Genomic DNA, 10,356 nt, shown 5'->3' on the forward strand with positions numbered 1-10,356 from the left:
GGGAACTAATTTAATCAAAATAATTTAAGGGATACAATGCAGTCAGTCAGGGTATCAATTTGTTGCTATTATTTATTCTTAGTGACATGTTTTAAATGTGAGGTTGTTGACCACCCAGAATTCTTGCAGGCTCCTGATCCGTCCAGCAAGTTAATTAGAGGCTAGCAGAGAGAATGGGATGGAATGGAATAACTGAAAGGGACCTTGAAGGTGTTCTAATCCAACCCCCTGGTTAGGCAGAAAAACCTATAGCATTTCAGTCAAATGGTTATCCAATTTCTTCTTAAAAACTTCCAGTATTGGAACATTTACAACTTCTGGAGACAAGTTGTTACAGTGATTAATTGTTCTGTCATGAAATTTCTCCTTAGTTATAAGTTGCTTCTCTCCTTAATTAGTTTTCACCTATTGTTTCTTGTCCTATCCTCAGGTGCTTTGGAGAATAGCTTGATTCCCTCTTGTTTGTGGCAACCCCTGTTTTATTGGAACACTACTATCATGCCACCCCTAGTCTTTCTTTTCATTAAACTAGACATACCCAATTCTAACCAACTGTTCTTTAAAAGATTTAGGTCCCCTAATCATCTATGTTGTTCTTCTCTGCACTCTTTCTAGAGTCTCAACATCTTTTTTATATTATGGCAATGAAACTACTTATGCTCCATGGAATCTACATGGAATCCTTCCCAAGTCTCTCAAAGTTTATTCAAATTAGCTCTTTTTAAGTCTAAAACTCTAGTTTGGCTTTGTTCCATTGCTCATGCTTTCAATATTGCACGATCATTCCCTACCAAGGTTCCTTCTACCATTTAATCTCTGTTAGTGAGAATTAAGTCCAATATGGCTGATCCTCTTATTACCTTCTCCACTTTTGGGGAAATGAATTGTCAGCTAGGTTTGCCAGGAACCTGTGTGATCTTCCACTTGGTACAGATTGTCCCAATTGATGTCAGGACAGTTAAAATGTCCCATTACTACTGTGATGTACTTAGTTAAGTACCGTATTTTTCGCTCCATAAGACGCAGTTTTTTTCCTCCCAAAGTAGGATGAAAAATCAGCCTCGTCTTATGGAGCGAAGATGCAGGCAGGGAGGGGGGGAGGCTGCGAATTCGGAAGCGCCATCCCGCCGGCTGGCTGGCTAGCTGCTGCCTGGCCCACCGTTCCCCGTAAGCTACGCCCGTGAGCAGGCGTGCACCCCCAAATACACCCGAGCGCCCTTTTCCACGGGCGCGTGCTCCCCATCCCCCTGCCAGCCCGCGGGGAGGTGGGCGGGGGCGGGGAGGTGTGGCAATAGGAGTAAAGGGAGCCGCGGCCGCCCCTGCCTCCCCACGGTGCCTCCGGCCAAATGCGCCCCTGGCTTCTCCACGCTGCCCTATTGCCCGCCCGATCCGCCTCCTCTGCCACCTCCTGCGTTGGGGCGCGATCTGCCTCCTCTCCTCCGCTGCCTCCTCCTGCCTTGGGGCGCAATCTGCCCCCTCTCCAACGTCGCTGCCTTCTGCCGTGGGGCGCGATTCGCCCCCTCTCCTCCTCCGCCGCCGCCTTCTGCCTTGGGGCGCGATTCGCCCCCTCTCCTCCTCCGCCGCCCCCTGCCTTGGGTGAGCAATCCGGGAGTCTGGGACAGGGTGGCTTTACGCCATGAAGAGAAAACGGCCGACTTTTCCCTGCTGCCGGAGCCGTTTCCTCTTCATGGCGCAAAGCCACACAGTCCCGGACTCCGGGATTGCTCGCCCAAGGCAGGAAGCGGCGGAGGAGGAGAGGGGGCGGATCGCGCCCCAAGGCAGAAGGCGGCGGCGGCGGAGGAGAGGGGGCGAATCGCGCCCCAAGGCAGAAGGCAGCCATCTGCCCAGACAGAAAGGAAACAAGAGAGAGAAAGTGAGAAGAAGAGAGAGAAAGAGGGGGAGAGAGAGAGAAAGAGAGAGGGGGAGAGAGAGAAAGAGAGGGAGAGGGAGAAAGAGAGTGGGAGAGGGGGGAGAGAGGGGGAGAGGGGGGAGAGATAGCAAGAGAGAGAGAAAGAGAGAGGGAAAGGGGGAGAGAGGGGGGAGAGAAAGAGAGAGGGAGGGAGAGAGAGGAGATAAAGAAAGAGGAGAGAGAGAAAGGAAGAGAAAGAAAGAGGGATAGAAAGAGAGAGAGAGTGAGAGATGCTCAGTGAGCCTTTCTTTGAAGTTGCCTTTCTTTCTTTCCTTCTTTCTTTTTCTCTCTTGCTCTCTTGCTCTTTCATTCTTTTTTCTTTCTCTTGCTTTCTTTCTCTCCTTCCTTCCCTCATTCCATTTCTTTCATTCCCCCTCTCTATTTTTATTTCTCTTTCATTTTCTTTCTTTCTCTCTTTCTTGCTTTCTTTCTTGCTCTTTTTCTTTCTCTCTTTTACCTTCCCTTCCTCTATTTCTTCTTTTCTTTCTCCTTCCTACCTTCTTCCCTCCCTCCCTTCAGTCCTTCCTCTCTTACTCTCCCCTTTCATAAGTTTCCTTGCTTCCTTCCTCTGTTCCTGTCCCTTCCCCCTTTCTTTCTTTCTTTCCTTCCTTCCTTCCTTTCCTCCCTCCATTTCTTGCTTTCCTTTTCCTTCCTCCCTTCTTCCCTCCCTCACTCCCTTCTTTCACTCCTTCCTCTCTTCCTCTCCCCTTTTTGGCTCAAAATATTTTTTTTCTATTTTCCTCCTCTAAAATCTAGGTGCGTCTTATCAGCAGGTGCGTCTTATAGAGCGAAAAATACGGTAACTAGCAAAAAGTTCATCTATTTTCTGTTTGGTTTGATGGCATATAACAGTGATGGCGAACCTATGACACGCGTGTCAGCACTGACACGCGTAGCCATTTTCGGTGACACGCGGCCGCCGGAGAAACAGGGAGCTTTAGGGAGTGCAATTGCCTCCCAGCTGGGCCCGCCTGCGCAGAGCGCAGGCTCGCCCACACGCTGCCTTTGGCAGCACAAGCATACCTGTCGGGCCGGGGGAAGAATCGCCCTGGCTGGACATCAGTTTCAGCTGGGGGGGGGGGCGCCGCCTCCCAGCTGATTGGCGCGGCGCCAAGCGTCCGAGCCCACCACGAATGGTGGTTGGCTCGCAGGGGCCGCTGGGAGTGAGGGGAGGGGTTGCAGGCCTATTTCAGGCCTCCTCCCTCCCCCCTGCCCAGGAAAGAGTTGTAAGAAAGCAGTGCATTTGAAAAGCGCACTGCTTTCTCGGAAAGCCAGCTTTCCTGGCCAGCAGAGGGCTTTCCCGCCGCTCCCTCCCCCCGAAAACACAACGGAGGTCCACAGCGAAGCCGAGTGGAGCAACGGGAGGCTCAGGCTGGTGGCGGCATACCTCCGGGTTTTTTTCAGGGGGGGGGCAGGAGGACCTTCCTGGCTTTCCGGGGCAGCTGGCTTGAGACTTGTGCCGATCAGCAAAGCCAGCTGCACGCTGGAGATGTGGAGAGAAAGAAGGGAAAGAGAGGGAGGGAAAGAAAGAGGAGAGGACAGAAGGAGGGAGGGAGGGAGGGAAGGAAGGGAGAGAAAAGTGAATGAGAGGGAGAGAGAAAGGGAGGAAGAGATAAATATAAAGAGGGAGAGGGAGGGGAATAGGGGAAGGAAGGAAAGGAGAAAAAAGTGGAAGGAAGAGAGAAGGAAAGAAAGGAAGGGAGAGAGAGAGAAAGAGAGAGAGAGAAGATAGGAAGGAAGAGAGAGAGAGAGCAAGAAAGAAAGAGGGAAAGAGTGACAAAGGCAGGGAGAAATGCAGCATGTGGGGGGGGGGGTGCACGTGTGTGTGTGCCGCTGATGGTCCGGGAGCTGCAGCGTGTGCATGGAGAGATGAAGGGAAAGAGGGAGAAACGCAGCGTGTGTGGGGTGTGCGCGCGTGTGTGTGCTGCCAGCGTGTGTGTGGAGAGATGAAGGAAAAGAGGGAGAAACGCAGCGTGTGTGTGGGGGTGTGTGCCGCTGATGGTCCGGCAGCTGCAGCGTGTGGGGGGGGGCGCCGATGCTAAGGCAGTCCGTCCGTGGTAGGGCTGCAGGGCAGGCACAGCAGCCCAGGGAGAAAGAGGGAATTGAGATAAAGAGAGAGGGAGAGATGAAGGGAAAGAGGGAGAAAGGCAGGGACAGAAAGATAGAAAGGAAAGAGGGAGAGAAAGATAGAAAGGAAGAGGGAGAGAATGGGAGAAAGGGAAGAGGGAGGATGAGATAGACAGGAGGGAGAGGGGGAGGTAGGATAGAGAGAGGGAAAAGGAAGGGCTTGGAGAAAAGCAGGGGGAGAGAAAGATAGAAAGGAAAGAGGGAGGGAGAGATAGAAAAGAAAGAGGGAGGGAGAGATAGAAAGTAAAGAGGGAGGGAGGAAAGAGGGAGGGAGAGATAGAAAGGAAAGAGGGAGGGAGGAAAGGGAGGGAGAGATAGAAAGGAAAGAGGGAGGGAGACATAGAAAGGATAGAATTATGGATGCAAGAACTCGCTCATGTGTGATAGTGCACGCCCACACTTACTTTATTTATTTATTTATTTATTTATTTATTTATTTATTTATTTATTTATTTATTTATTTATTTATACTTATATGCCCCCCAGTCCCAAAGGGACTGCCGCTCAGACACTGTACTTTTCCGCCCACCCCGAAAAAAAATTAGAGGTAACACTGCCCTCGCCCCTCTGCTCCCTGCTCGCCTTCCAGAACGGTGTTACAGGAGACGGTGCTAAGGTAAACCCTTTCCGGGTTATTAATTTGTAATAAAAAAAAATCATGCCGGGCTCGCAAAAAAGAGAGTCTGAAAAAACCCCCTGCGTGGACGTCGCGCCATTTGCTTCCTCCTTTGGCGGCTCATAACTAGATTTTTACAACCCCCCACCCCCCTTGATAAGCTTTTTCTTGAATCTGAACAGTTTGGGGGTTCACCAAAGAGAGAAAAGTGAATGAGAGAGAGAGAAAGGGAGGAAGAGAGAAAAGTGAATGAGAGGGAGAGAGAAAGGGAGGAAGAGAGGAAGGAAGGAAGAGATAAATATAAAGGGAGAGAGGGAGAAAGAGAGGGAGGGGAAGAGGGGAAGGAAGGAAAAGAGAGAGAAAGAGAAAAAAGTGGAAGGAAGAGAAAGAAAGGAAGGGAGAGAGAGAGAAAGAGAAAAAAGTGGAAGGAAGAGAGAAGGAAAGAAAGGAAGGGAGAGAGAAAGAGTGTGAGAGAGAAGATAGGAAGAGAGAGGGAGAGAAATGATAGAATAAAGGGGAGAAAAAAAAGAGAAATGAGAAAATGATTGAGGCAGAGAATGACAGGAAAGAGAGAGAAAGATAATTATGCATATTTGTTATTTAAACTATAAATATCACAAAATTATGTTTTTTTCTCAAGGTGACACACCACCCGAGTTATGCTCAGTTTTTTTGGCGAATTTTGACACACCAAGCTCAAAAGGTTGCCCATCACTGGCCTATAATATACACCTTTTACATTGACCCAAATGCATTCAGGGCAATTTTCACCATTGTTGTGCTCTATTTCTGTAGAGATATATATTTTGTATATATAGTGCAACACCATCTCCTTTTTATTTGGTCTATTTCTTTTAAATAATTTAAATTGCTCTCACTGTAGGTTCCATTTATGGATTTCATCCCACCACGTTTCTGTAGTGACAACAATATCATATCTGGCCTTCTTTTCTTGAATTTCTAATTCACCCTGTTTATTCCTCGTGCTCTGTGCATTGGTGTATAGATATTTGAATCCATTTTGGCTGACAATATTTACTTTCTTCATAACCTGTGTTGTCCCCTATTGCCTTACGACCTGTTGATTATTGCACATGGTGTGGCACTCACAATTAAATATTTCTTTTTGCTTGACAGGAAGGTTGATATTCTTACCTGGACATAAATCTATGTTACATGCACTGATAACCAGAGGTGGGCTGCTGGCAGGATGGCGAAAATGGAATTGCGTGCGCATTTCCATTGCCACGCGCTGTGCACACGCCATGCACCTGAGATTTGGCTTCTGCGCATATGCAGAAGCCAAAGCTCACTGCCCCAGCCAGTAGTGACAGCACCTACTGCTAGGTGGGGCCAAAGAGCGCAGGCCTCGTTTGGCGGGCATCGGACACCTCTGCCGCTGGGACCATTTGGAGAGGAGACTTGAGCCACCCAGTGCATTTCCTGGCTCAGCGCTGGCTCAGGTAGAAGACGCGCCTGCTGCCCCACTGCAACCACAGTGGGACCGGGGCGGCTTGAACAGGCAGATCACTGGGTGCGTCTCCTAGCTGAGCCAGCGCAAAAAGCAACTTGGAGAGGTGGCCGTCAGTAGAAAAAATGCTTCAGGGCGGACCTGGAAGGAGAGGGTGGCGGGCGGCGGCCACCTCTCACCTCTCCGAGCTGCTTCTTGCGCTGGCTCAGCTAGGAGATGTGCCTGGTGCTCTGCCTGCTTGAGTCCCGTGGCTGCTGGCAAAGGCACTCCGTTTAGTCCCACAGTGGAGCTGCCAGAAGGAAGAAATTTGGGACTAAACAGGGCGCCTTTGCCTTTGCTGGCAGCCATGGGGCTGGGTTCCTATGTGGCGGTGGCGGCAGCAGTGGTCCATCACAGCCGGGGTTGCCAGCGGGAAGAAATTGCCACCGCTAAGCAGGAACCCAGCCCCGTGGCTGCCAGGAAAGGCATGGTGGCAGTGTCAGAAGCGGTCCATCCCACTTGGGAGTTGCCATTGGGAAGAAATTGCCGCCCTCACCGTGCAGGAACCCAGCCCTGTTAGTCCCAGATTTCTTCCTTCTGGCAGCTCCCCGACAGGACTAAACAGAGCACCTTTGCTGGCAGCCACAGGGCTGGGCTCCTGCGCAGTGGCGGTGGCAGTCCATCCCACCCGGGAGCTGCCAGTGGGAAGAAATCCTTTCCTTCCTGCAGGATTTCTTCCCACCGGTAGCTCCCGGGTGGAACGGCTTTGGCCAGGACTCTGCGCATGCGCAGGAAATTGAAGGGTGGGTGCGTGCGCACATGCATTCACACACACCCTCCCACTCCCTCCCCCTGATCATTCCAGGAGGGCTGCGAATGGCTGCCCTTTACTGCTGATAACCCTATTAGATTGCTGGGAACAGAAATGTTCTGTATTAATTAATTCTCTGTTCCCGCTGCTCAGTTTAAATGTTTATCTAGAAAATCTGGATGCAAATCATCTCTTTTGTACTGTTTTTCTTTGGACCAGCTGCAGACATCATGACTAGTAAAACCAAAGCCTTCCCTTTTATACCACACATTAAATTAGATAAGTTTAATTTACCTAAACTAGGTAAAGTTAAACTATTAAAAAGATAAGAGGCTGTCCCTATTCACTTGGCATTACTACAGAGGATCAGAAGGCTTTACGCTCTGTTACATCTAGTGAACATATACCTTGAATAGACTTGCTCAAAAATAATTGTCTGAAGGTAAATAGACAGGGAGATCAGACTTTATTAAATATATAACAGCTGGCTTCCAATACTGAGACAAAATAGATGCCAGGCTGAGAGACCTTACATAAACCCATCCAGCAGTTGTTCTTTTCACTTAGCAATGTGATACAGTGACAACTTTATTGACTAGTTTGCTCTGTCACCTTTCCTGTTTCATCACCCTTTAGGAATAATAGAATAACAACTTTGCATTCAGGACATAAACATTGCTTGTCTTGAGGCACTTTCCTCTGCTGTGCATTTTATATTGCTCAGTTGGTGAGTCAGAAAGAAATGTGGGTTTAATGAATTGATGTTGAATGGGTAGGTTACTCCTCCAATTTTGCAGTCAGGAACTTACCATTGCTTGCTTCTTTGGGCAGATTGGGAATTATGCTGCTCAAGCATCACCTAAGAAAAACTGAGTCCAACATACTGATTTTTTTTAAAATCTCAGATACACTTTGCCTTTGTTATTCAAAAAGTACCTTTTGTGAATACCAACTATTGTTTTGTGTTGCAAATGTGAGCTTCTCTTTCTCTCTCCCTTTTAAAGCTTTGATTTGCTCTGAATGCCAATGGTTGGAAAAGCTTTCCAAGGTTGAATTTTGTTTGATTTATTATTTATTTTAGTACTTTTACTCGATTTTATACTGAAGCAAGCATAATAAAGAAGCTTAAAGTATCAGTGGAGGAACAGAACTTGCCTTTAGGTATATATTTAAAAAATAATAAAAAGGAAAGAAAAGAGCTACATTGAAGCAGAATAAAAACCTCTTGTTTTGTTGGCAACTTTGGTTTCAAAGGCTTGGAAAGCTATACATTCCTGAACATTCTAGGTCAAAGTTCTTGTTTAGAGAGTGACAGAAAGTCAGAATGACTGCTTGTGGAAACTGTAAAGAGGTACATTTTCTCAATTTAAACAGACAACATATAATTAAGCATTGCTTAAGGGTTCTTAGAAATTTTTCAGAGGGGAGATAAACAGAACTAATTGGTTTCACCTCTGATCCTACCTCTTGCAATCCCTTGATCCTGAGATCCCGATCTTCCCTGCCTACCATTAGTTGCCTTTTGCTACATCATTTCAGATTGGCACCTGGTGCCATTGCATATCTCTTAGCATCTCCTAGCTTGGTTATACAAGGAAGACACCACACTTAGTGGAACTCTCTACCACTGGAGAACTGCTCCAACCCTTTTGGCCATCCAGAAAAGTATCAAAACTTGGCACTGCTGTTTGGTTTGGGGCCCCAAGGGAGGCACTCACTGCTGGAGGTAGTTGATGAGGTAAGAAGACCTCATCCTTGTGCAGTCTGTCTCCTGATTCTGATTCGATTTTAAATTTTTAATTGATTTTCTATTTATCTTTTTATGTTCTGTAAGCCACTTAATCATGCATATGGGTGGCATATAAATTTAATCTATAAATAATAGCTTGATTAAGAAGGCAAGGTGAAAAATTTGAAAGATGGATGAAGTAAATTATTCTAGACACAGAAAGATTTTTTAAAATCTTAATATCTTCCCTATAAAATTGACAATTAAAGAGAAGGTCTAATCTCAGACTATAGTGGTTCCAGTTGTGGGTTCTAAAACCCTTTACTACTGTTTGGTGTGCACACAATATTTCTACACACGCCCAAAAGTGTCCCAGGCATGTGGGTAGAACTTCCTACTGCCAGCACTACCAGTTCTTAGAACTGGGCCAAACTGGGAGCAACCCACCGTTTGGTGGTTCCCATATACAGTAGTACCTTAGAACTCAGCTGCTTTCAAAGTCATTGAATTTTGCACTCAATGCATTTTGATGTGAAAATTCCATCCTGTTACTCATTGCTTGTTTGATACTCATCACACATGCTAGAACTTGTCGGTGTCAGCTGCCTTATGACTTGGTCAACATAAGTGACTTCATGATAGGTTGTTGTGTAATATAATAAGATCTTTTTGAAGGTTACATTCAAAGCCTAATACAGAATTCTGCCCACAAGTCCTTTCTCTGAACTGACCTTTTCAGAACAGATGTAGAAAACTAGCAGCAATAAGAAGCCAGCTGCCATGCATTTTGAGAAATAAATGATACTGCTGTTTTATTTATTCCCTAGTAGCTGGATACCCATGCTTTGCTATGAAACTGAACTCCTTAGCATGGAATAAAATGTCTAAACTCCCAACCTGCAGGCTGGATAAGTCACATAGTGGCCATGCCCATTGACAGTTGGAACAGGGTTCTTTTCAGCTGGGGAATGGGAGTAGAATGTCTAACTCATTAGCATTAGAGCATGCTAATAACTAATAATCTGATGGTCATTTTGAAATATCCTTTCTTAGCAAGCACCTAGAAGCCAAAAAGAACATACATGCCAAGTTTCCAGTTTGTAGGCTTTATGGTTCTGGAGATTTTGCGATGATGCATGAGTGATATTTCACTTTTATATATATAGATTTGCACATATGTGTATTTATGTATGCAGTACAGCATCAAACAAAACAACCACATATTGAAAATAAATATCTGAATCCAAATAAATATTAAACAAATGATAACCAGAAAGAAAAGCAAGCATAAAATCACAAAGTACCTATTGAAATATAAATCTGTAGCTTGTTTATGAAAATATAGTAAGGTGGGAGTTGCCCATATTTTTATGTGGAGTACACTGTTTCTCTAAGACTCACTTGTATTCTGGGAATCTGGAAAATAACTATTGTCATTCACTAATTTTTAAAATGTGGAGGTACAAAAAGTCCTAATTCAACAACCATTCATTAGTGACCATTTGAAGTTACAGTACTGCACAACAAATGTTGCTTATGCCCAAGCTGAAATAGAGGTCAAGGGACATAAAAAAGACATGACCCATTTGCATCACCCGTTCCTGGTCTACAGAAAGAGATAACCAGGTTTTGAGATTTATCATTTAATCCTTTTCAGAAATAGAAAGTTTCAACCATTTAACATAGAAGTTTAGACATGCAGATGGAAGCAACA

This window comes from Erythrolamprus reginae, chromosome 6, assembly GCF_031021105.1.
Source record: "Erythrolamprus reginae isolate rEryReg1 chromosome 6, rEryReg1.hap1, whole genome shotgun sequence".
Classification (NCBI taxonomy): domain Eukaryota; kingdom Metazoa; phylum Chordata; class Lepidosauria; order Squamata; family Dipsadidae; genus Erythrolamprus; species Erythrolamprus reginae.